At 47.4% G+C, this 25,876-nt stretch overlaps 1 long non-coding RNA gene across 1 annotated transcript; it reads right to left on the reverse strand.

Annotated features, from left to right (window-relative positions):
- Positions 1 to 965: 965 nt before the first annotated feature.
- Positions 966 to 2,437, reverse strand: LOC109370437. The gene is made up of 3 exons (XR_002120523.1): positions 2,137 to 2,437; positions 1,869 to 2,009; positions 966 to 1,771 (listed from the first exon to the last, which is right to left on the reverse strand). It is a non-coding gene; the product is annotated as an uncharacterized LOC109370437 (long non-coding RNA).
- Between the last annotated feature and the right edge of the window lie 23,439 nt (positions 2,438 to 25,876).

Genomic DNA, 25,876 nt, shown 5'->3' on the forward strand with positions numbered 1-25,876 from the left:
CAGCGTTTTTGGGGATAGGAAGTGCAAACTCACTATACACACCAAAACCTGCTATTTTATACCTTACTGCCAGCATGGATCTTAATCAACCAGAAAAACTCAAAATGACAAGCAAACAAGAGACAGCTTTGCTATCTGAGGTTCATTAGCTCCCAGTGACCTTTGCAATCTGCAAGAAACCAGAGAGAAATGTTTAGAAAATGGGAGGGCTTTCAAGGCGCTTCGCCTGTAATTTCCTCCCGTTCTGCAGTTCTCCCTCATAATGAGTGGCATCTCTTGATTGTTTTCCCAAGGTCTGCATTCATGTGAGCAAACGTGGAGCTCTGACCCCCCAGGTATAAGGCGAGACTGGGATGCATCCCACAAAGGGGAAAGCAACAAGAGGAACAGAGGTGGCAGATGGACCTCTTCATGGAGCCCTCTCATCTTCAGCTCTGCAATGACCAGAGGAGCATTGCTGGAGTGGAAGGGGCTGTTTTAAATGCGAGTAAAACCAATTGAGGCCTTCTTGTATGTGTGCTCTTCTGTTGGGACCACAGCTGAGGAACCACTGATCGTAGGCAGAGAACAGAGGAAGGCAGACGGAGCATCAGCAAGAGATGAAACGTTCACAGCAGTCAGAAGAAGGGGCCCTAAGGGTGTTTTACTGATGTGTTTTAGTGGAGAAAAAATAAAAAGATTTTTTCAAAGAAGAGCTGTAAGAGGTCACACATGTATTTGCAAGACTGTAGTCCACACTGACAACCTCTGTGAACTCCCTCCACTGAAGAAAGAAAACGAAGAACTTCTGAAAAGAGAGAGAAGCTGGAAGATGGGAGCACAGCCTGGAGAATGGAAACTCCCTTTCCTCATCCCTGGGACCTGTCCTCTCAACTTGAAAGTAGCCCCTGCTGACATCAGTGGGAGCTACTGGGAGTTAATGGGACCCAGTGAGGATGGAACCCATCCTCCTCATGGCTCGGAGATCCACTGGCAGCACAGAAGAAGAGGAGCCCAAGGATGAAGAGTGATGAAGCTGGAAAAGGTCCCCATTACCCAGGAGCAGCTGGGAAGGATAATTTGCCATCTGTGCTAAGTGGTCTCACCCCAGTGCTGTCGGTCACAGCAGAATGCAGAATTGCAAAGAGACTTCATTTTTATTTTGGGGAGGGGAGGTGAGGGAGGGGGGGAAACCATCTGTGGAAGGGCAATGGGCCACTGTGTGGCCTTGGAGAGTCACATCCAGAGGGCTTCGAGCCAGAAAGCACCTGTAACACTGTTCAGCAGAGATGCTGAGAGCAGCATGTGGCTCAGGGTGTGCAGAGCCAGCAGGTACAGGCTGGTGGTGGAAGGGTTTGCAAAGTGGATCAGACTTCTGTTGAGTTAGATGCTGTCTCAGATTCATGCTGGATGGGGTCTCAGGGAACGGAGTCCATTGCATGTTCATCCATCACTGACGTTTGTACAGGCTCTCTTGAATACTCAGTGGATAATTACTTTCAGTTCGGGTAACTCAAACAGGGAGAATAAAGTAGAATCTGCTTTCAGAGTCACTCGGATGTCTTTGTGATGTGACACTCTTTAAAGTTACCCGTAAATTCCTGCAGAAAGCCCTACTGGTCTTTAATTTTTAGGTCCACCATTCAGTGCCTCCCCTTATTAACCTCCCAGCCCGGACAGCAGTGAGCAGAGGATCTTACAGCCTGAAGTTACACACTGCAGAGCACTGGGGGCAGAATCCTGGATGGGGTGTGCCACCTTTTTCTCCCTGTGATCTGACAGCACTGCAGTCCTATAAGAAACCAGACGAGAAGGGTTGATAGGCTCCTTCTCTCCCGGACTGTTAATTCAAATCTGGCTCGAGGCCATTAGTGTTTTCACACTATTACCTTCTAATGGCTTCTTGCTCTTGGCTCAGCTCTGCCTTGGCGAGTCGCAGCTGTGTGCAGTGTCAGCCGTCGCCTCCCAGTTAGCCTCGTGCTGGGAATCTCAGTCAAGATAATGTCTTGTGTCCGTGTTATGAAAATAGCCTGTGTGTGGCAGCTGCTGTTAAATGCTGCTCCTTCCAGCACTCACCCAACAGGTGTTAGGAGCTGTGCTCCTACGGCCATGGATGGGATCAGCTGTTCCAGCAGAAGGTGTGCTTGTAATCCATACCTTCTCACTGTGCTCTCTGGGTCACACAGAGCTGCTGATGGACCTCTGGCAGTTTTTGGTAACGGAGCTGTATTCAAATGCTGGAGAACTGCAATGCAGATGCTTGCAATGTGTTGGCGTTCCACCTGGAGCTACAGTTTTGTCTCTGAAATTCATAGTCTATTAAATGGGAAGGAGTACAGTGCTACGTTTTCACTCTACTTCAAACAGGTATGAATGCAGGGAAATCCCATGGCCCCTTAGACCAGAAGGCAAACTCTATTGCTCCTTTGGCCTTAGGACCCACGTTTCCATGGGGAGAGGTAAACATGACCCAACCATTTCCAGAACCCTCTGCATGAGTATGGATAAGCATCAGTGGTGATGGACTGATGACTGGACTTGATGTTCTCAGTCACCTTTCCAACCTTAATAGTTCTGTGGTCCTATGGTCAGTGTTTAGACAGAACTCAGTAGTTTTAGGACATGTGGATTATGGCTCAGCCCTGCTGTCTCCCTTCTGTGCTTATTCTGAGGATAACACAGGAGGTTTCTATGTGCAGGCCCAGCTAACTGGCATGAAGTGCATTTAAAATTCAAAAACTAAATTGGAAAAAAATAACCCCTAAGAGTTCCATGGAAAATCAATTACCCAGCATGCGAGGGTGATGCTGAGAACACTGCTCCACAAAAAGGGCAAAATTCCTCGCAATTTTTATCTATTCTTCCTGCAATTTCCCTCCCAATTCTATTGATATTTTAAGAGGTAGATGAATTTCTTTCTCTAGTTTTAGATATACTTATTAGGACGGGAGGGTGGAGACACCAAGAGAAAAAAGCCTGTTCAAAAGAATGTATCTAAGGTGATATTACTATGTGAATTACTCATTATATTTTGTTTAGAGCCATTGTTGGCTGGAATGGCTTTGAGACTGAATTGTGCTGCAGTCCAACCTGATTTTACCCACTTTCATAGCCAGGGATTGAATTAGAACTGGAGAAAAGTAAAGTCTGGATGGAGGAGGGGAACCAGCTGGTGATGTGGGGCTCTGTAAATAATTACTTTCTATGCAGAAGCTTTAATCAGACAGATTAGGAAACCACATTAAAAACCATTCTTTACGCTATTAAGCAAAACTGACTCAATGCGTGCACCTCTGGCCAGCTGTGGGGAGAGTGAGGCCATCTTGCTGTCCTCAGTCACATCATTCATGGTGGAAAAGCTTCACAAGTGTTTGGGAAGAGAGAGATGCTGTACAGCTGCTGGAAGCACTGACTCTCCCCTGCTTTCAGCCAGTGCTGCTCTGAGATGGGCTTGAAGCTGTGAGGGAGGAGCAGACAGCTCATCTCCTCACTTCCATGCCCTGATGTCCTTCTGGAGCTGCAGTGATGGAGCAAAGAGTTGTGGCATCTCCACCAACATCTCACTTTCCTCTGACCAGGGCATGCTGGGGGTATGAGGCTTTCACACTCACAGCTGAGGGGTGGGCAAGCTGAGATGAGAATGTATAAAGCTGCTTAGCATCAACATTTGTGTCTTCATTCTGCTGTTCCTAGCTGCAAGGCTTGGGTTTTTGCCTTTGCTCCCTTCTGCACTAAAGGCAATTTCTCTCTCTTCCTCTGCCTCGGCCTCAAGATCAGTGTACCTTGGTGGCTGCAGAACAGGGTGCTGCTAGCCCAGGATGGAGGTTTGCTGTGTGATCCCACATGGGGTGGCCATGGGGAGCTGCCATCTGAGGGAAGGCAAAAGGGAGGATATTTCCTACCTCCCCTTTCCCTAAATCATCTCTCATCTGAATAAAGTGAGGGAATTAGAAGGGGATTATCTACCAACAGGAGAGGTGTAATTCATTTCTGCCACTGTCCGCGTGTCAGGTTTGATTTTAATTTCAGATAATGTCAAGGTTAGATTAAAGCCCTATCATCTAGGTGGGAAAAGAGACCCATCCTTCCCACCCATCTCACTGAGCCAGCAGGACGGTGACTCCCAGAACTCCCTCCTCTCCCTTTGCATGCATTTACGTGTTTCTAAGGCTTCTGCGTGGGAGCGTAGGACATTCCGCCAAACCCAGGACATCCCACCCAATGTAGGACTTTCCACCCAATGAAAGAAATCCCCCACTCAACGTAGGACAACCCACCTAACAAAGGACATCCTGCCCAATGTAGGATAGCCCACCCAAGGTAGGGCATCCCAATCAACTAAAGGACATATCCCAATCAGCACAGGACATTCCCCCAGTGCTGGTGCTGGGCAGAAGAGCCCCTCTGTCCTCCATGTGTCACCCACTCCCAAGATGCTCACATGGTGACAGTGTGCTTCATCTATGGACAAGGAAGAGGGCTGGGAGGAACAGACAGATGTAATTCATGGATACGTGGGAGATGAGGGATGGTGGAAACAGCATACGTAGAGGGCACTGCTGTGCCTGGTCCACAAGTCCCCCTTGTGAGATGTCTGCAGAGTAAGAAAGGGTTATTGACTTGATTCTTCTGGAATCATACCGAAATTAGGAAACTAGCATTTGCATGTCTATGCTTTGGTTTCTTTCCCTGTTAAAGGAGTCTACTAAAGTGGAGCCATTGTGCTGCAAAAAGATGCTCTCGCGTGCACTGAGATCTCTGGGCATGAGGAGTGGAAGTGCCTATCTGTCTTCTTCCCTAAGCGAATGCAGACACAAGGAGTTCCTGCTTCTGCTCATCCAACATTTAAAGCAAAGTGCTTCTGACAAACAAGAGGGAAGGTGGACTTTATTAAAAATAAAGAAATCTCTTGAGATCTGATCAAGCACTGATAACTCCTTCTCGCTTGTACGAGGATTTTGTTCTATTTCTCAGTTATTGCAGAAGGCGGCGATGAAGAAATGCTGCTCTGATACTGACACAGTGCCACCGAGCTGTGTGTGTGCATGGGGATGAGGGATGCTGATGTTTATCACGACAATTAATGTGCTAGTGAGCTCTTTTCATTACAACTGTATTGAATCAGAGACAGAGTCAATCCAAGCAACCAGCTGGGTTTTCCCATTGAAAAAATATATATATATTGGAAATGTGATTTAAAAAATAATAAAAAATAAAAGGATGGGCCTGGTGCTCAGTGTGTCCCTTCAGCCCTTTGTTCACTCTCTCCATCGTTCTCAGCTGAGATGCAGCTCTGTTTCATCCTGCCCAGCTGGTGTGAGATTTGCATACCCTGCTGCAGGATTGCAGAGAAACTTGGAATCCAGCTCTACTTTTTTTCTGTGTTCACTCAGCCCTTGCTTCAGCTTGGCTCTGCCGCTTCCCCCCCCCCTCTCCCAGAGAAGCAAGTGTGCTGTTGTGGGAGCAGGAAGTCCAGCTTGCCCTGCAGGCAGGAGATGTGGATTGTCTCTGCAGGAGATGAGATCTATGCCTCCAAGCTATGCATAAATCCAAGATTTTAGGGATTATCAAGGTCTGACATGACAGGGAGACCTAAAGCCTGGATTTGGGAACAGCAGGGGGTGGTTGCTGGATGCTTCACTGCGCTGGAGAGATGCTGGGTCTGCTTAGGGTGGCACTGCCTGTGTTCATGGACAGCAATGGGTCCAGGCTCACAATAAATCTCTACAAAGCCTTAGTCTCTGTGTATGAATGTGCATATGGACAGATTCCTGTCATATCTCAACTCACACAGCAATGAGTGACACCACACCGCTCAGTGCTGGACTCCACCTGGGCACATACCTCCAAGCTGAGGTCTTGTGATGTGGGCCATGGGGATACAGCAGTCAGAAAGCATTGATGGGCATCCCAGGAGCATCTGGCCACAAGCTGAACGTGGGTCAAGTGCTGGGGACACAACCTGGGCAAGGAGGAGAGCTCAGTATCAATTAGTCCAGTAATGAGGAAAACCTGCTGTGGGACAATACATATTTCTCATTTTCGGTGTTTGCAAAAATCCCTTGCATGCCAAAAATCTAGCAGCTCTCAGAGAGACAAATCCAAACCAAAGCAAACCCCTGCTTTATCTGCACACCCCCTGAACAAAACTGTTCTGTCTCATGAGCAAATCATATGGGGGAAACTGAGGTATGGCCAAGCACCCAACCGCCCCCCCCAGCCTCCATCATCATCAACTGGCACAGCTGTGAGAGCAGCGATACACACAGCAGCACTGGGAAATGTTCCTATTGATCGGAAATGAATAATTATCACCCAGTCCCTGTTCCAGGGCCTTGCGGTGAGCGGAAGAGCGGAAGCACTGAGCGGGATTAATAACTACTTTTCATTACTTTTAATGCAAACTATTGATTTTAAAGTGTTGTAGGGTATGACAGTTTATTACAATAAGACAATAAAACAGACTATATGAAATAATTGAGAATAATCTCTTCCCTTTTCCTGCACGACGCGAGGACATTATGTTCTGTGCATGCGGAGACATTTATGGCAAACTCTATCCAGCAATGGCAGCTTAAGCACTCTATAAAACAGCACTTTGGAGCTGGAGTATTATAAATAATAGGCAATAAAACTGGTAAATGGGGCTTTAATTTGATTTCATTATGTCACAGAATGACAGGAAGGAGGGGCAGAGCAATGCGGGGATGCAGAGCGTGCAGCTCCGGGAACGCTGGATGCAGGGATTGGTGCCAGCAGGATGGGCTGTGCCAAACCCAGCCCAGGAGTGAACTCCATCCTCCTTTTGCACACTTGCTGCCCCAAACTGGCCACCATCCAGCAGCCAAAATGGAGGAGTTGCACTGTCATTGCTTCCCAGCAGGAATGCCCATGGTAGGCGCCTGGGCAGGGCTGAGCTTGGTACATAGGGTCCTTCCCTCTCTCACAGGTCCTGTTCTAATGGATCCCAGAAGTGCCAGAAGGCCCTGGGAGAGAAGAGGTGAAGTTCAGCCTGTGCCTGGAGTGTGAAATGAGGTGGGTCAGGATCTCCATGTCCCAGCGAGTCACACCCAGTTGCTGAGCGCTGGCCTAACTGATGTGAAATTGGAGAGGACTGGAAAAGAGTGAAGGGCCATCGCCTTGCAACACAGCAGGCTTGGGTCTGGCCCCAGATCTGGATCAGGCACTGGGGTGCAGCCTCCACCAAAGCAGCCCTCCATGCCACACATGGAGGATTGCTCCAGACCCACCTGCAGCAGCCCCAGATCCCTGCACAGGTCATTATTATTTCTCGTCATTATTGATGTGAAGATTTTTGGTAGGCAGGAAAAAAATGGGTCAGTAGCACATCTTCACTTTGTTGTCCATTCAAAAACTCAGCTCTCCTCATATTTCTATGTAGAGAGTCTCAGTGTCCCTCGGGCTTTTCCAGCCTCTTGCCTAAGCATACAGTCAGGCAGGGCTGCATCACAGGGAGGAGATTACGCACACAGTAGAGCAGAGGAGCCCCACCGGAGCCATTCCAACCTATTAGGATCTGCACTCTACCCAAAATAAACAGTACTGGGGAAAATGCTGCACAAACTTGTCTGCACGTGCTGTGTCAGCAGGGAGGAAGCAGGGGCTGTGGGTTCTTCTGGTCCCACATCTGGATTTCCCTCACCCCCAGCACTGCTCATGAAAAATAACCATTTGGATTCATGTGGGCACTGTGAGAGCTGGTGATAATGAAATACCCCTCACAGATCCTTCTTTGGCTTATTTTATTTTGCTTGTTTTCTTGTTGTATCCAAAGAAGGGTTTCAGTGGGGTATTGACCTCTCTTCACACCCTTTGGACTCATTAGTAAGTCTACCAGGAACAGAAGTGTGAGATGCCCTGACCACGCAAATCCCTACACACACAACTGCATAGAGTTATTTCAATGCAAGGATAAATTGGTTTCGGCTCATGATGGGAAGTTGCTATTTAAGCCCAGAAACAGCTTTCCACACCTTTTTTGCTAGTGCAGCTCTGAGGGTGCACCCAGAGGAAAATGAGAAGTCATCTGTAATCATATGGTTAACAAGAGATATTGATTAAGGAAGAGAGTGGGGATAGGAGAGGTCTGAGCACAAACAAAGCAAAAACCCAGAGAGGGCTTTTGCCAACTGGAAGGTAAAGCAAAGAGAGAGGACATAGCAGGAGATGCTGCCAGAATCTGTATTTGAGAACCAGGCTGTGAAGGCAGTGAGAAGCAGGTGTGATGCTGTCCTGCCTGCCTCAGGAAGAACTTGGGGATGGAAAGCTGGGGCGGTGCGGAGGAAGGGATGGCTCTGCATTTAATGCCTCTCCCTGCATGCTGGCTCCAGGCCACCCAGGCTGAACGCTCACAGTTTGCACTGAAGTGTTGGAGAACCGAAAGGGCCCGAGGCTGTGCTGGCTGGTCCCTGGCATCTTGCATTTCAAATGCCTTCAGAAAGATGGATTTGATGCTTCCTCTTTTATTTATTACATTTAAAGCAGCTTTGCTAGGGGGGAGCCCAAGAGAAGATGCAGATTATTGTCCTGGGGATCCCAGGAGCTGGGCTGCACGTAAAGCAGGAGGCAGCACCCTGCAACACATGCAACAGTCTGTGCTCCTGGGGGGCAGAGAGGGCCGGGGGAAGGTGGGGACCACCTGGCTCAGCAGCACCGAGTCATTTGCTGAGCTCTCCTCCTGACCGCTGGGCAGTTATTATCGATGCCACGCAGCTGTAAATGTTCTCTCTGCAGCTGGGACCCAGGAGCAGAGAGTGCGGCTCAGCTGAGTGTGTTATTGGATTAGCAGCTGATTAGAGCTGTTAAGAGTCCACTCTTGAATAATCAACATGGTGCTTTTTGGCTGCTGTGTAGCGGTGGGAGGAGGAAGGAGGCAGAGCAGCTTGGCTGACTGCTGTTGATTTACAGCTGAGCCCTGGCCTGGTAGTCAGCAAACCCTGTTCAGAGGGGAGATGTGGTTCCCTCCTTCCCCAGGACCGCTGGTGGGATGTGGAGCTGCAAGAGGACGTCCTGTTTCTCTGACTCATGTTTCAGGCTATGGATTTTCTTGCCAGAAGAGTTGAAATCTGCAGTGTCTCAACCACTGTGCAGCCTGTGGTCCATCATGAGCCAGGGTAAGTACACAGTACACTGGAGACTGTGGCTCTCTGTTTGTGGCATTGAGAAGGAAAGTCAAGTGGAGAATGCCCAGGTCTGTAGGGAGACCATAGAATCACAGAATCATTAAGGTTGGAAAGACCAATAAGATCATCAAGTCCAAGTGTTAACCCATGCCTGTGTGGTCTAGACCATGCCACACAACGTGATGTCAACTCTTATGAGTAAGTGAATCTCTCTGTTGGGCTAACATAGTGGATGGAGACATGGGTGCAATTGGTGTCCTGCTGCTTGCAAAATGGACCCGCTAGACAAGGTAAAGAGCAGGGGACTCAGCTGGTGATATGAATAGCAGTGAGATCAAATCTTGCCAGGAGTTTGCAATGGTATATTTCAGTGGAATCCTATTGAGGCAAGGCAAGACAGAGGCCTAAGGATGAAGATGAGTTGGCAAAATGAGATTAGGAGCACTTCACGTGAAGAAGACACAGCATTCCCTTCACTTTGCCTCTCCTTTGTGCTGATACCCAGCAGCAGTGTGCCTGCTGGTATCTCTTTTCCCTCGTTACGGTTTTCCAGGTTGATGTGACCCGTTGTTCAGCCACGATTTCCTACAGCCACCTTGCGGTAGGAGGCATCCTGCTCTGCTTTGATGTGTGTATTTGCTTCCTGAGTTGAGTCCTTCTGGTGCTCTCTGGTCTGGAGAGCACAATTCACCAGCAACCTTTGGATCATGTTTTTCCTTCAGGCGTAGTTCTCTGTTTTCCACTGATATCAATGGCATGGCAACTGTGTGAATGTGGGGAGAATTTGATATTACAAGGAATAATGAATCACAAGTGTATCACATGTGGCCTGATATTCAAGGACGCTGAGTGATAAGGGCCAAGGAGATCCCTTGCTCATGCTTTTTCTCTCCCTGTGCATCTGAGATCAGCTTTCTCCTATCAAAGACCTCTAGGGGTCACAGTTGGATTGTACAACAGGTTGTGATCCCATCCTTGGGATAGGAAATCAGAGCACACACTGCCCACCTCCTGCCAAATCAATGTCCAGAAAGCCAGTAGGATGCCAACTGCCCACAGCCCATGGTCACCAACCCCACTCAGAAGTAGGTTCCAACCCCTCCTCTGCCTCCTTCTGCCCCTGAGATCCAGATGATTGTCATAGGATGTACTTCATAACTTCAACACAGTGGATCCAAATGTATTTCAGGCTGGAAAGCCAGAAGTGCACAGAAAGTGTGTGAAAAACAAGGACTTTATCGAGACAGTGCCATTGAGGAGGAGGAGGAAGAGAAGAAATTGGATAATGTGATTTATACATACACAATGCAATCAAGGACAGAGATCGGGACTTCTCACAAAATGCTCATGCTGAAGATTTCCACTTGTGCCCAAGCTTCTTGCTCACGTAAATAGTGGTGGTGATCCATTAAGGTTGATGCAAATGGGCTTTGTTTCCTCTTTGTCTAACCTGATCTAACTCAAAACCAGGCAGTACAAACCTCAAAAAGCAAAATCCAGGTGACACAGATTGAAGAACTTTAGGATATAGGCAGCATTCCAGTGAAGTGAAATGGATGAGGCAGCTCTTCAAAATCTGACCTGGTTTTCTTTGAGATCGTTACTCCTCTCTGCAGCTCACATATGGGATGTGTGTGCCCATCTTGGCCCCCAGGTTCAGCAGAGCCTCCATCAAGAAGTCACAGGAGACATATAGAACCAGACAGCAGTGAGCTCGATGGAAGACCCCTGCCTGGATGGATTCACCCTCCCCATATGAAAGCAGTTCTCTCAGCAGGGTTTTCTGCCACAACTCTACCATTCTCGTCCTTCTACTAGGCAACAGAAAGTCTTCAGATGAACCCAAACCATTTCTGTCATGAGTAGCAGCCTAGAAACAGCATCACCTATCTTCATTTTGTGAGGTCCCTGCAGATGCTCACCCAGAGGAACATCCCAGTTGCTGTCAGAGGTCCCCCATACTGGCACTGCACCAGAAAGCAGGATCTGGCCCTGATGCTCAGTAAGATGGAGCCCTTCCATTACGAGGTAATTAAACTGCCTGTAATTATGCTCTTGACAGTGAAATAAAGGTGGTAAATGATCCTGATGTTCTTCGCTTCCTTCTTCTTCCCAGGACCCCCCCCAGCTGCCCCTCCCTTCTAAATGCTGAATTATTTTACAGTTGATAGTTCCTTAGAATCGCCGACCTTTAAAAGCTGAACACTACATGCCTGTTGAATTTTAATCAATTATTTTTTTCAACTGGAAATGTCAGACTTCTGTACGGAATTACTTGGTGCCGGCTGATGTGACAAAGACTCAAAGTTCAGCATCTGAAGCCGCGGAGGAGCAGAGAGTTGCGTGCATTAGCACAGATAATTTGCAGGATGTGAAAATGAGAGCAGGAGTGAGGGAGCATATATTTTTCATTAGCTTTGGTTTAGAAGGTGCGAGGACCTGCATTTATTTCATCTGGTGAACTCTGGCCTCATTAAATCCAGACCGTGGCCGGTAATGACTGGAAGTAAGAAGCTGTGGAGGCCACTAAAGGGCAGGAAGTGAACTGAGTTCTTCACGGAGTGAAAGGTGGTGTGTGCATTGACAGTGGAAGTGCACAACGTCTGCTGTGCCCACTTTGCAGTGCCAAGCACAGCAGAGAAGGTGCTGGCTGCCCAAACCATCTGCCAGCCCATGCTGGCGCAATTCCTGAATCTGCATTATATCACCCACTTTAGTCCAGAAGATCAGCAAACATTTCACCTCCATGGGAGCTTTTCTCTGTCCAAACAAGATGACCAACTTCTCAATTGCATTGAGTTTGGCTGCCGCTGTCTGGAGGGATTAAGCATTCCCTAACCAGAATCCATCTGCAAAGAGGGGAGGGTGTTAACTTGGGAACATGTTCCAGCTGCTGGAAGCCCGTGGCACTGAGTATACGCCAATGAGGAGCCCTGTAGTCCTTACTGGGATTTGCTGGCCTCCTCTGTAACTTCAGCATCGTGTTTGTGAGCAACAACTACAACCAGGGTAATGCTAGGAGCTGCTCTGCCCTCTTTCCAAGAAGGGAATATCTCTGATGTCATCAGAGGGCATTCTGCTCTGCATCACCTATTCCTGTACCATCAGTCACTTCAGGAATAAGTTATCACCTTGTTTTCTTCTACCAGCAGCCTCCGGTGTTCCCCTGCAGTGCAATAATCTGTTCCAATCTTGGACCATGACACCTTACAAACAACTTTTTGTCCCATTAAAATTTAATTCCTTCTTTGGAATAGAGACTTCTCATCACACAGAACCGGATGGATAAATGTTTGCTAAGGTGACAAGGATTGAGTATATTTAATTTTCCTTCCTTCCCTCTAAGAAACTGGACCCGCTGTTGCCTCCTGGCACAGGTCCATTAAATTCAGTAATGAACCTTGCAAGTGGTAAAATATGTCCTATGCTTCTCCACTGAACTATGATAAGCACGTACCTATGTGCAGCAAGAATAATGTGGAGATTCCACGTAGGTTCAAGGAAAGTTCTGGTGCCTTGGTCTTCCTGGAGTGGAGGTGCACCTCAAATCCAAGTATTCTTCCAATGGCACAAATTACATTTAGTAAGACATGTAACTTTTGAAAACTTGCCATTGGAAAGGGTCATTCTTTGTGCACGGATCTTAAACCCACTCTGAAGCTTCGCAGTCTCTGTCCAAGACTGAGTTCAAGGAACTTTTGGTCTGGCACAGCAACATAGACCCTTTATTAAGCCCTCATTTCTCTGAAATGGGTTTTAATTGCAAAATTAAAACCATGGGCTGACATCAGTTCTTTCTGGGGGAAATGAGCCAGGTGAGATGAATTCCCAACTGAAGAAGCCCAACAGGAAGATGCAGAACTGAGCCACAGCAGTGGGGAGCACAGGACTGCCACCAAGAGCGTGGGCTGCAGTGTAGACCAGTCTTGGTCTGAAGCAGATTGATGCAAAGAACTGAATTTGTTTGACAAGTCTTAGGTGGCTGTGCTAATTATCATTATATTGACTCATCTGAAGAAATGTGTTTCCTGTACTACTACACTTTGATATTTCATTGTTTTTTTTCCCCTCAAAAGGATGGAAAATTCCTTTGATTCTTTCGGAGTTCTAAGTTTTGCAAGCATGGGAATCATTCCTGCTGTGTAGCTTCCTTTCTTATTTTTACTTTTTTCAGTTTGGAGGTCCTGCTTCTCAAACTATCCTGTACCATCAGCCCAAAGAGAAAACAGTGAGCGCACGGAAAGCAGCCCAGCCCACACTTACCAACTCATCAGTATTCCCTTTAAAGAAGGCAAATGTTATTATCCTCTTTGCCAAGAGGGAGTGTGAACACATCTGCTGCTCCACCCACCTTCTTGGCACCCCCTCCCAATGCAAACTCCCACAGCTCACCCTCTGTCGCAGCTCAACAGCCCATTACAAATGGCTGTGTTTAAGCAAGGTCTTGCTCTTCATTTGTAGCCCTCTCAGTCACTCGATGGGTTGCTTCCCTGCCCTTTGCAGCCTCCGTTTGTATCAGGTTAAGAAAATGTCAAGCTCATTTGAAAGTTCCTCACCCTTCCTTGCTTTGCTGCAGCCATTAGTGGTCCTCTCCTTGCTGCTGGAAGCTGACATTTACATCACAGGCTGGGGAGGAAATAATAGTAATAAAGCCAGGCTTTGCTAATCAGCAGTTATGACCACCTTCAGAAATGAGCTCAGGTGGCCAAAGCTTATTTTCCTCGTTTCCTCTCTCTCATGTTCCCATCTCTCCCTGCCTGGTTCCCCACCTTCCCATCCATCTCCACTTATTTATTGACTGAGATGGTAAAAGTGCCATTTGATGAAATAAAGGTTAAAAAAAATGACCATAATTTTGGGGACAGCATTGGATTTGTGTAAATATACTCTTCATCAAACATGATCATCCCGCCCAGCTTGTCCCATCCCTCTTGACCCCGATACGAAGATGCTGAAGCCCATCTGTGGAGCTGGCAATGATGAGGACCATTAGTAAAGAAAGCAGGCTCTGCCTGCTGCATTTTGCTGGTCCAAACACAGTGCTGGACCAGAGAAGGGAGCTGGCATTTCCTGCTGCTGGTGAACCTCGTGCACATGGTGCTGTCTGACACGAGGATGGATTAGGTGACCTCTGGGAGTCCTGCTGGTCCCTAACCTCCCATGATTCCACAAGGTTGACATTTAAGGATGAGATCAAGTCTGGAAACCACGGCTTCTGCAAGGTTCTACTAATCACAAGCTTCATTCAGATTTGAAAATGAGTTTTGACCAGGGCTATTGATTTCCCTTCTTGCTTTGTTTTTTCAATGTGCCTGCATATGTGCGTGTTTGCAGTTTTAACCTGAAAGGCTGGAGGGCCCCTCTCCCCCCTCTCTTCCTGACTTCTGTACACCTCCCCTTTGAAGCCCCAGTATGGGACTTCATTAAAAAAAAGCAAACTGCAGCAATCAGGAAGCACGAGGGGAGGAGAAGGAGGAAGAACTGATGAGGACAGCAAGTGTTTGGAAGCTGGAGAAGGGGAGGAGCTGCGGCAGATGTTGCCAGCTGTTGCTCAGCGCGTGGGTGTCACATCAGCCCTCAAACAAACCCACAAATCAAGTAATTGTGCTGTGGCCCTGCTGCTGTCCTTCTCTATTCGAGCTGATACCTCTCACCAGCCCTCTTTCTGTCCTGCTGTTGGAGTCCTCATTCACCACTGCCTCTTCTGGATGCTCTGCTCAGTGCAGTGTGTGATCACTGCCAGCTGTTAACGAGTGGGAAAAGGGAAGGGAAAGTGTTCTTTATTCATTTGATTGAAGTTCTCTCAACACATGAAATCAATCCTGCCTTTGTCTTTAGCGTATGAAAAACAATCTGGTTTCACAGCTTCTCCTTTCCCTTCTTAAAATTTGGTTTTCCTGGACTGGCACTGCTCTGTCATCAGAAAGGGAATGTTGACATATAACCCTCTTCCTCCATGTGACATTGCTCTCTGTGTGAAGTTGCCCTCTTCTGGCATCCAGAAGGGTTTCTCTGAGGCGTCAGGGTTTCCTGAAGCACTACCAGGCAGAAGCAACGTGACCACAACATCCTTGCACATCATTCCAAAAATCAAATAGATCCTTTTCCTTTTCCTTCCCCTTCCCTTTTTCCCTTGTCCTTTTTCCCTTTTCCCTTCTCCTTTTCCCTTTCTCACGTTTGACCAAAGACTATTCATAATGGTAAAAAGGAATTATCTGTACAGCTAGAAGTAAAAGACCAGTCCATCTAACCTTAAATCTGCCGCTTGTTTAAATTCATTATGCCATCTTTATTCTTCTGATCACCTCATGTTTCTCCCCAGGACCTTCGCCTTAGTCTGTGCCTAATACTTTTGAGACAGAACTGTAATGGAGGAGATGTTATCTGGAGGACTGTCACTTCATTTCAGAAGGTGATCTTTTCACTTTTAATCTCTGCTTCTTCCTCCATGACCCCACTGCCCCAGTGTCTATTCCCACTCCTTCTCCCAAAAGTCAGAAGAAGAAAATGAAAGCTCTGCTGTCCCTGCAGCAAAAGGTGTTCCCCTGTGCCTGGCAGCTCTCCAGTGACCTTTGCACCACATGCACATTTTTATAGCGTATCAATAAAAGGATCTTGATGCCAAATGGAAATCCAGCAGCTGCCTGAACTGCTGGAGGGCAAAGAAACCCGTTCAAAGAGTTTTATTATTACTATTGTTATATTTATTATAATTATATTACACATTCAAATGAACAACCCAATCAGTTCCAAGCCTCTTTCTTCTGCAAACTCTTTTCAGGAATGATTCCATGCCTGGCTGCAGAGTGGCAGCTTTGGCCTAGGGCAAGCAGGTGCTGCTGCTTGGTCATCTTTGGGTCCCTCTGCTCCCTCTGGGGTTGTCATTCTGGAGGGATGTTGGGGAAAGAAACAAGTGGGGCACCAGAAAGGCTTCTCCTCAGCCTATGCGAGCTCATGGAGTATTTGAGTGCTGCTCTGACTAATATTGGCTTTGCATAATGTGATTAATGTGTGGGTTTTCAGAGCGTGTGACTAGCACTGAACTGGGCTTCAGTGCATGACCACTTTGAGGACTCTATCCGGAGAACCTCAGCTTCATTTCAGTGATCAATATTCCAACCAGAGCAGGGCTAAGCCAACTGCACACCTCTTTCAAAGCCACATGGGCCATACCTCATCTTCATTCTCCTTCGTGGTTCCTTGACCCTTCACCTCTCCAGCAGCAATCAGCCTCCCTGGCCCTGTCATTATCCCTGCTGTAATGATGAAATAATAGCTTGCTGCCTCCAGCCTGCCATCAGGATTGCCCTGAGTGCAGATGGCCTGGTGTGCTATCGAGGTGTGGGGACGTGCCAGGGGATTCATCCACAGTGTCGGTGGTCCAGCTTGGATGTCCTTCCTCAATGGCATTTCTGCAGAGACCTGGGGGGCGGAGATGCAAGCAGTCTGTGCTTCAGAGGCTGTGTGTATATTTTTGATTGTCTTATCATCACTGACTGCAAACTTTGTTACACTGAGTTTGCCTATTACAAGCACTGAGCTTAAAGAGACACCTAGGTGCTGTGCTGAATGCACTGCCTGGAGGATACAAGTGTTCAGAGCATGGAAACACAGAAACACAGAATTGTAGAATCGTTTAAGCTGCAAGGGATCCCTAAAGGCCATCTGGTCCCACTCCATGCAATGCACAGGGACACACACAGCTCCATCAGTGCTCAGAGCCCCAGCAGCCTGACCTTGGCTGTCTGCAAGGACATCCACCACTCTCTGGACAGCACCACATGCTGCCTTCCATTCTGAATTCCTTTCTACAGATTTCAGGGGTTGGACGGACTTTGTTTACACCTAATCCCACCTCTTAGGAGCCAGCCTCCATTGCAAAACTCAGACTAAAGTCCCTGCCCATCCGCCTCTTGTTTGTTTGTTATTTTAATCTTCCTCCTTGGTCTACAGTGTGAAGAGAAAGGGCTGATTGACAGCTTAACTGTTTCAAATCAATAGAAAGAGCACTTGGAGATTAAAGCAATTTAAACAAGGTGTTTATGTGGTTTGGAGCTAAAACTGCACTTGAAGGAAACAAGCGAAGGAGATGAAGGAAGTGGGTCAGCCAGGAGACACATGGAAAGTACATGAGCAGAGTTAAGATTACGACAAGAGGCTGGGATGGCTTTTTCATCAGACAAAGATCACTGCTTTCCATAAAGGAGGTCTAATCTCAAAATTGCTTTAGCCTCCGCCTGATTGTTCCATCGATTTAAAGATGCTGGCCCTGTCCCTCTTTCCATCCCTACGCTCTCTAATCTCTGGCACATCTCTCTCTCTTTCAGTCTGCGATCTCCAGCTGTTGTAACGGGGCTATAGAGACACAGCCCCTCCCAGCCAGGCACTGCCTAAAAGAGGTCCCCTGACCGTGTTTGGTTTGCTGGGCTGGAGGATAGGTGCAAAGGCCCAGCAGCGCTGCAGCTCCTGCCTGGAGCAGATGAAGTAGATCAGGGGCAACTCCGAAGCCATTGCAAAGATCCCATTATATTTTTCATCAATGCAAAGGCCCTGTCCCCTTGCTAAATCACTTGAACTCCTCCCCTCCCCAGGCTTTTAGGTAATTGCTGTAGATGAACGCGACTGCATATCAAGGATAGCTGAGCCAGAGCTATTGATCAAACCAAATGTGCTGTTGGCATGGTTTAGAGGAGCTTTACTAACTTACCCCAGGGGCAGATCAGGTTTTTTAGCTAAATCAAGGTGAGCTGCGTGCTCTTTCTGCTTTACATAGCCCTAATGAGGTGGTAATCCAGCCCCTCCTTCCCTAGATACCCACTGCCCAACGGCTGTAATTTGCCCAGGGACGTCCCAATCTTTTTCCAGTGACCACAGAAAGCATGCAGACCATCGGTTCATACTAAGTGGTGGAGCTTTGGTTCTTCCCACACTGAGCATCCAGCCCTACATGGATGCAAGTCTGCAGAAGACACACAGATGCACTGAAAAGCAGGAATTGAAGAGAGCAGATGCGTGAAGAAGCTTGGGACAAGAAAATGTGGTCCTTCTGGGGCCACCTCTGGCCAACTTTACAAGCAGACTGCCATAGTGTCACTACTGACTTCTGTCTGTCTTTGGGGGATAATGTTAGGTCCCAATTCTTCAGCAAGGATTTGAGAGCAGAGCAGGTGGTAAATTACTGTTTACTTTCCATCTCACTGAAACATGCAGTGGGATTCTGCCTCTCTGGCTTCACAAGAAGAGCATCAAGTAGAGACACCTGCTTTGGTGGTGGGGAAACCGAGCGTGCTTCAAAGGCCATGCACATCATTGATGTACCCTGTTTCTAAGTGTTTATTATTTTCTTGGTGATAAGTGTCCAGCTGACAAAGTAATTCACATGGTGCCACAAGAGCTGTCACAGCTCCATGCAATTAGAGTGAGCCTCACAAAGGCACGCTCTGTCTTCCTGGGTGATGCGGTGCTTGCAGCGATGCTGAGCGCCGTTAGGTTCATCAGCTCATTGTGAAACCTTGCAGTTGTCCTGCCCAGTGCACTGGGAACTGCTCCAGCATGTAGCCTATAACGCTCCAGGAATTTCCAGAAGCAGGCGTGTGTCCACATATTTCAATGTGGTACATGATATGAGTGCAATGTGGGACTGGACATGAGTGCAAGAATTCGGGTTTGTCCTACCACACAGATTAGCTGTATTGCTTTGTGTGTCTAACTCTGATCTCCACGACAGGGATCACCATAATTACCTGTCATAGCATTCTTTTCAATGTGTGTTTCTGAAAACTCTGCCTGCTGTTCAACCCATGCCTTTAGAAACAGACAGCTTGCCCTTCAGGGAGGGCCTGGTGGCCTCGTGGGAAGGAGCAGGACTTTGGGTCATGGTTAATTATAAGGAGCTTTGTTTAACAGGGAGGTGAGGGAGCTGAGCAAGGTGTTGGCTGCCGTGCAGAGCCTGGAGATAGCCAGGAACAGACAGAGATTCACAAGCTGTGAAACACAGCCTTAGCACGGCTTATCACAGGAAGATGATGGCCAGCTGAAGCAGTGCCAGCTGGGCTCCTGCCATCAGGGTGCAGCCCAAGCCTGCTGCAGATGGGGTTTGGCTGCGGGCTCTGGGGGGCACACATACAGCCTGTGGGCTTAGAGCACCGGATTGACCTGATAAGGGAATGCTGTAACTGCAGATCTGCTCATCCGTAGTGGCAGGCACTGAGAGCTGCATGGAAGTGCTGTCCAAACTCACCTAGGAGACCAGGAAATGTGGTTCTGGAAAGCACCCTGCTTTTCTTTTTCTGGCAAATGTCTGCCATGCAAGTTACTCAGAGGCTATTTGCAAGGAGATAGTCAACATTTGGGATTAATTTGGTATCAGTAGTTGACTGCTCCCCCTGCAAGGGAATGGGGAGTTTGCTGGGAACAGGGGGAGAAAAGCATCGTGCCTGCAGCTTTTGTTCCTCCTCTCCCCTCTGTGTGTAAATCCTGGGTCTGTTCCATCCCTCCCTGCTCACCTCTGAGCTGGTGAGGGCTGAGCACATACATTATCTGCCAGCTGACAGATACAGCAGTGATGGATTAGCTGAGCTGGAGAAAGGCCACATGGACCCTGGGAAGCTGGTGAGGCAGGTGGGCACAGAGCAGAGGGCTGTGCTTGCTTTCTGCAGACTGAGAACAGACAGCGAGCACAGGGAAGCTGGAAGGAGATGCATATGTGACTGCACAGGTTGGGAGCAGTGTTTCTGAGATGTGTGAGAGCAAAGCAAGGTCAGCTCTGCCACCTCCTTGTGCAGGGTTGGTGGATGCATTTGCATTGCCAGCTACTGCTCGGTGCCAGTTTGCACCAGCTAAGTGCTTCAGCCATGAGTTTTATGCGCTCATGGCATACAAAATGTTTGCATTTCTCTGTCTCCAGCTTCTAGAAAGAGAAAGGATTGTATTGGCACTATAGGAAGGATATCTTCGTCATATGTGCAGAATAAATACTGTGCCTTATTTATTAGGCTTTATTTCTTCTCCGAATTAGAACTTGACTAAAACAAGAATCTATTCCCCAGTTCCACACGCCACACACAAAACAATGCCAATTTAAATTCAGATTAATTCAATTTTTGAAGATAAAGGCAGGTGGAGAAAGCCCTGGTTTCCCATGTGTGGCTAATCCGTAGGAATGCAACAAACCCAACTGTCTCCATTTGGCTGCTGGGAGGAAGGCGTAGCTTGGCACCTGAAGGTGCAGATGAACCACAAAGTGGGGGAGGTGGAGAAACATCACCCAAAAAAGTGTCCCATGGGCTCACAGCGTGCTTGCCACATCCATAACATCCTTTCTGGACCCTGGAGACCCTTCCATTTGGTCCTTTCCTCGTCCAAATATGAGGAGCTGTTAGCACAGATAGTGGGGGCATGGCATTGGGTATCTATTGTCATGGTTCTCCTTGGGCAGAAGAAAACCGTGAAGGAAACTCCGGATTTACAACTAGTCTGACCTCATGGATCTGTGAAAATCTAGAGAATGAACTGACTTACCTGGGGAACTCTGGCTGCTACTGATGCTATTTGCCACCATAGAAAAACAGTTTCCTCTGGCTTCGTTGGTAATCAAGTACCAGAAAAACTGCATTCCTTTCTTTTCACGTGCTTCTGGACAGATTCACCAGAGATGAAGGGATCTGCTGATGGGGAGCAATGTGGCTGCTGCATTTCAGGGTGCGGGCAGAATGTGTTCCCTTAAACATATATGTGGGCTCTCTGATCCTGCAAGGAAACACAGTGTTGTTCAGTAAACTGAACGAGACCATTGATGTGCCTCACTGCACCAGTGCACAGCTGCATACATTATGGAGGCTGCTGGCTGGCAATTCCAAGGCTAATGGCAGTAACCCAGTCTAATACAGCTCCTCAGTAGTGTGAGAGGTGATGGGAGAAGATGAAGAAATTTCTTTCCCAAGCCTGTTCTTTCTCTGCATTCTGAAGTTGGAGATTTCCATTCCCCCATTCACAGATATAATGACATGCTCTTAATGGCTGTAAAATTACTGAGCTCTTTTTTAACTCCAGCAACAGCATATCACTCTCTGACCTCCCGCAGTAGTGAATTACATGAACTGACTACACAGTACATCAGGTGTGGGTTTTTTTTCCTTTTAACCTGTATTAAATTTACCTAACCATTAATCTAATGGAATAACACCATAGTTTTCATATTATGGGATAAGACAAGGAGAGCAAGAAATTGCTTTTCACTATACCTCGTATAATTCTAAAATACTCCTGCCATTAACATTCCTCCCCAGGCTAAGTATCCTCTGAGAATTCTGGCCACATGGGGTAGTCACAGACAAACCCCATTTAGGCCTTCAATAGCCTTTGTTTCCCTTCAATTTTTCAATCTCAATTAAACGTTGACATCTTCCCTGGTGTGAAATGACCCAGAACATACAATGATACAGTCTAAGTATATCCAGGCTAAATTTGGCCAGATCTTTCTGTACAGATGGGAAGCATGGGCAGTGGCTCTTCACCTAATAATTCAAATCCCAATTCCCACAGCTCAAATGTCTTTCTCTTCCCTGAAATGGTAGTGTTGTACTGTGGCTGTCCACTCATGCCTGGGTCTGTAGAGATTATTTTAAAATCCCTTTTCTGTCATAATATTGATAATCTATTGCCATGGAATCAGGAAAGATTTTCTTTAGATTGAATACCTTTCTGAAAGCTCTGCCTTCAATTTCAGATTGAATACCTTGTCACAGGCCAAGAGTTCAGGTACCACTATGGATGTTTCACCACTCCACAGAATCAAAACCAGAACTGCCAGCATGTTTCAGTAAGGAAAAAATGACCCCATCCCTTTGTTGGAAAGATTGTTGGAAAGACCATCTCTGCTGTCTGCATTTGCTCCTCACCACGTTCTTGGGATGCTGCAATCTTTGCAGACCCCAGCCTCTTATATCCCACCTCTTGATCTTCTACCGTTTGGCCACTGCTCTGCCTCAGATCAACAAGCACAACCAGACCTCAGACAATGAGTTTTGCATCAGGAAAGTCCAGAGGGGTTGCTACAATAATACTATACTACCTCAACTCTATAGAGAATCTAGAAGTGATCTTAAAAGGAGGCAGAGTATCACTAGCAATGTTTTACACACAGCAAGCGCAGGGAAAGGAAGTGATTTATTTGAAGTTGTACCTCAAGGAAGAGGTAGGCTCAGGAAAGGAATTCAGAGTCCATTATGGAGCGTAAGTGGAAACCAAAAGAGTGCTTGCAAGGCTCTCTAGGTAAAAGAAACACCCAGGCTGCTCCAGCAGACCTGGCTGCCAGCCAGCTGGAGAAAGAGAGCACACGTAGGGTCCAGCTGAAATAAATGAAATCCTCTCGTGGGAGTTTCAGACTTAATTGGCTGTTTTAAGACCAAGTAAGCTAACAAAAATCTCTGGCCACATCTCTTTGCTGCAGCTCAGTGGGCTGTGAAGTCCAAACCAAGTCCCATAAGCACTTCTTGAGCTTCCAGAAACCCTTCTTCTTATTTGTGCTTAGAAAAACCTGCCTCTCCTTGCGTGAGATGAGCCCTTCTGCTTTCTGGTATGAACTCACCTTAGTGGCACTGGCAAGGGAAACCATGAAGATAAGATTTGTTCAGGCTGCAAGCCTTCTGTGAAGGTAAATATAAATGTGTTTCTTCAACACTTCCCCTGTTTCTCTACCCTTCACCTCTGCACTGTGAAGCTTTCTAGAGGCCGACACATCTAGTTAGGCTTTTGAGAAGCACTACCATGAAACCCGTTGCTCCCTAGGAGTTAAGAACAATGAACTTAACACATGCCTGTGGCTTGCTTCTTTTTGCCCATATCTCCTGTTTGCTTTTCAGTACCAACATCGCTTTAACTTTTTTTCTTATTGATTTCTTGTTTCTTTTTCAATCCCCCTTTTCCTTTCTCGCTCTCCCCTCCTTTCCTGAGATAAGACATAACACTGTTTTGCCTGGGCTGTTTGGCAAACTGGACAGGTGGAATAAGTTAGACACAAGGACACTGAGCTGTTTTTAATTAGTAGCGTAACTACGGCCTTTGGAGACCTTGGCTGGGGGTCAGGGAGAAGTTGGAAGCACCATGGTGAGTATCTGAAATAGGTGACAATATAGTGAAGATAAGATCCAGAAAACAGCAAGCAGATACGGGATGTCTCTCTGGAGCCACTTGCTCCCACAAACGTGTCAGCCCTTGCTTAATATGGAGCTCAGTGGCCTATATTTGCAAAAGCTGGTGGCAAAAGGGAGAAGAAAGCTCTGAGCATTTCATGGGAAACACAAACTATCCTGACAGAGATGTGCAGAGAGGTAGGAGAATGCACACACAGCGGAGGGCTGTGTAGCACAAGAAGGCACTACAGAACCGACTCAGAGAAAGCAGATATCCAACATGCAGTCCCTTTAGGGATCAGTCTATGCTTCTAGCATAACGATCACTCAAACCGTGTGCTCCTGTCACTAGCCTGGAAGATAACCTCTTACCATCCTCCCTTCTAGTATGTCTTAGCTAAAGGCAAGATGTAACCCTGGTAGTACAGCCGTGTTGTGCTTATGCTGTCCAGTGCTTGGCAAAAAGATGCTGCGTGGCAGCTCCTTGTACAAAAATCTTACTGAAGACAGACATCCAGCTGGCAGTAAGAAAACACCCTTCTTTTTCTTTTCGCCGTTCTTAGGGCTGCAGTTAGTGAATCAAACCTCTTCTGAAGTGTGGAAGGGCAGCCTGCAGAGTTTGGTGATGGAGAGGGCAGAGCAGGGCCCTGCTCCTGCAGTGTGTTTCTAGCAGTTTGTTTTTGGTTTGCTGCTCTGCAAATGCCTTCAGTGTTTTGTTCTTACACTGTTGCTGGAGGTGGCAGACAAGCCAGTGCTGTTATTCTGCCAAGGGAGAGGAATAGAAATAAAAATAATAACCATGTGTCTTCACTTTGGCTTAGAGTCATGGGAGGGAGTACAGATTAAAGGAGGACCTGGGTCCTGGCCTGCCACCAACCCATCTCAATTCAAAGGACTTCCTAACATTTTAAACATCAAATATAATTTCAAGTAGTCTTGACACCTCCCCTGTCAAACAGCCAAGATGACATGAGACAAAGTCCTTCTGCACAGTGCTGAGTTATGTTTTGGAAGTGGGTAATCAGCTGGTGTTCCTCAACTGTTCAAAGCCCCTAATCTGAATGCTTTAGCACTTCTGGATACTGTGCACAGAGTTTGCTTCATCCAGCAATGCAGGCACCTACAGTAGAGTGTTTTGACTTCTGTAGGCATGGGAGAGAAGCAGACAGCTCTGGGGTACAACTCATCCTGTGCTGATGTGTAAAACAGGTGAAATGAATCATGCCCTGGATGTACCTCTTGCTTGGTTCTTTGGGCTGGAAAGTGTGATAAAAGAAGATGAACAGCACAACAGACACCCAAGTGGAAGAGAGGAAGCTCTCAGGGCATCTCAAATAGAACATCCCAAAATAAAGGCAACCAGCAAGGATTATCTGGGAGCCCTTACCCATGTTTGGGTACACCTCCAGCAGTGCTGTTTTGGCCTGGGTTCCAGATCTCCTCCAGCCCATCCCTGCTGGCACCTTGGCAGGCACATTTCTGTCGGCCTCATGATGGAGCCAGAGCAGCGCGAGGAGGTGGCACCGCGTGCCAGAGGACCCTACCTGCCAGGGAAAGGGCGTGAGCATCCGTGCAGCTCACTGTAATTTCTCTAATGGCTTTCTTTGGCTTGATAGATATTGAAGGAAGCTTGTTGCCGGGGCAATTTCCATGGAGAGATAATAAGAGATCATTTTCAAGTGAGCGAAACTTTAATGGCACATTCTGGTAATGAGGCAGCAAAGAGAGTAATGACCGGAGACCTCAGAGTGTGAGCACACCATGAGAAGGGGGAGGACTCACGGCTCACTGCTCACAGCAGACACTGGAGGTCTGATCTTTGTCCTCTTGAAGTCGGACTGCAGTTGTGCTGCTGTCTTCAAGAGGAACAACATTAAGATGTACTTGCCTGTGACAAGGCTGGGAGGCTCCATAGAAATGCTTCAGTCAATTCCCGGGGAAGCAGGAAGGTCCTGGTAGGGCTTGGCACCAAACCCTCCAGCCTCTTCCTCCTGCAGAAGGCAGGCTGGAAGCAAAAGCCTCCACCTTCATAAAGGTATGAAGCTGCTTCATCTCTCTCCATTCCTTGAATTCATCTCTGCAGCCTGGTTTCGGCCTTGCTCTTAAGGTGGTCCCTCAATCTGCTACTTCATAAGGGCAGCCAAATCCAGTTGTTGTTTACCTCCTCTCAAAAGAAGGAAGGTGAAGGGTCTGCTTTCCTCCAGCCTCGTTAACAGTTGTTTCATTAATCACAGCTTTCTCTTCAAAACCAGAGACAATCTGTCCAATTAACATTAAAGCTCTGGCAGTCGCTTGCAACTTTGCAAGCAGCACTTTGACAACCGTCGCTAATAAGTCTAACATTTCAAAAGCTGCTCACAAACAAAACAGCCTGGTCGCACCTTGTTAATACCCTGTGCTGCCTGTTTTCATGAACAGCAGAGCCAACCTTCTCTCTACCCACTTCAATGCTGGTTTTCAGCAGAAAACAGGTCCCAGATTGCTCCTCCTGCCAACCTCTGTCCATCACATCCAGCACTCTGCTGGGTTACCTGGGCAAATCCTTTCTCTTGCAACGTATCCCCAAGAAGGCTTTGACACCAGACCACACCTGAAACCACTCAGTTCCCACAACATAGAGCT

Source organism: Meleagris gallopavo, chromosome 19 (assembly GCF_000146605.3).
Source record: "Meleagris gallopavo isolate NT-WF06-2002-E0010 breed Aviagen turkey brand Nicholas breeding stock chromosome 19, Turkey_5.1, whole genome shotgun sequence".
In the NCBI taxonomy this organism is placed as follows: Eukaryota; Metazoa; Chordata; class Aves; order Galliformes; family Phasianidae; genus Meleagris; species Meleagris gallopavo.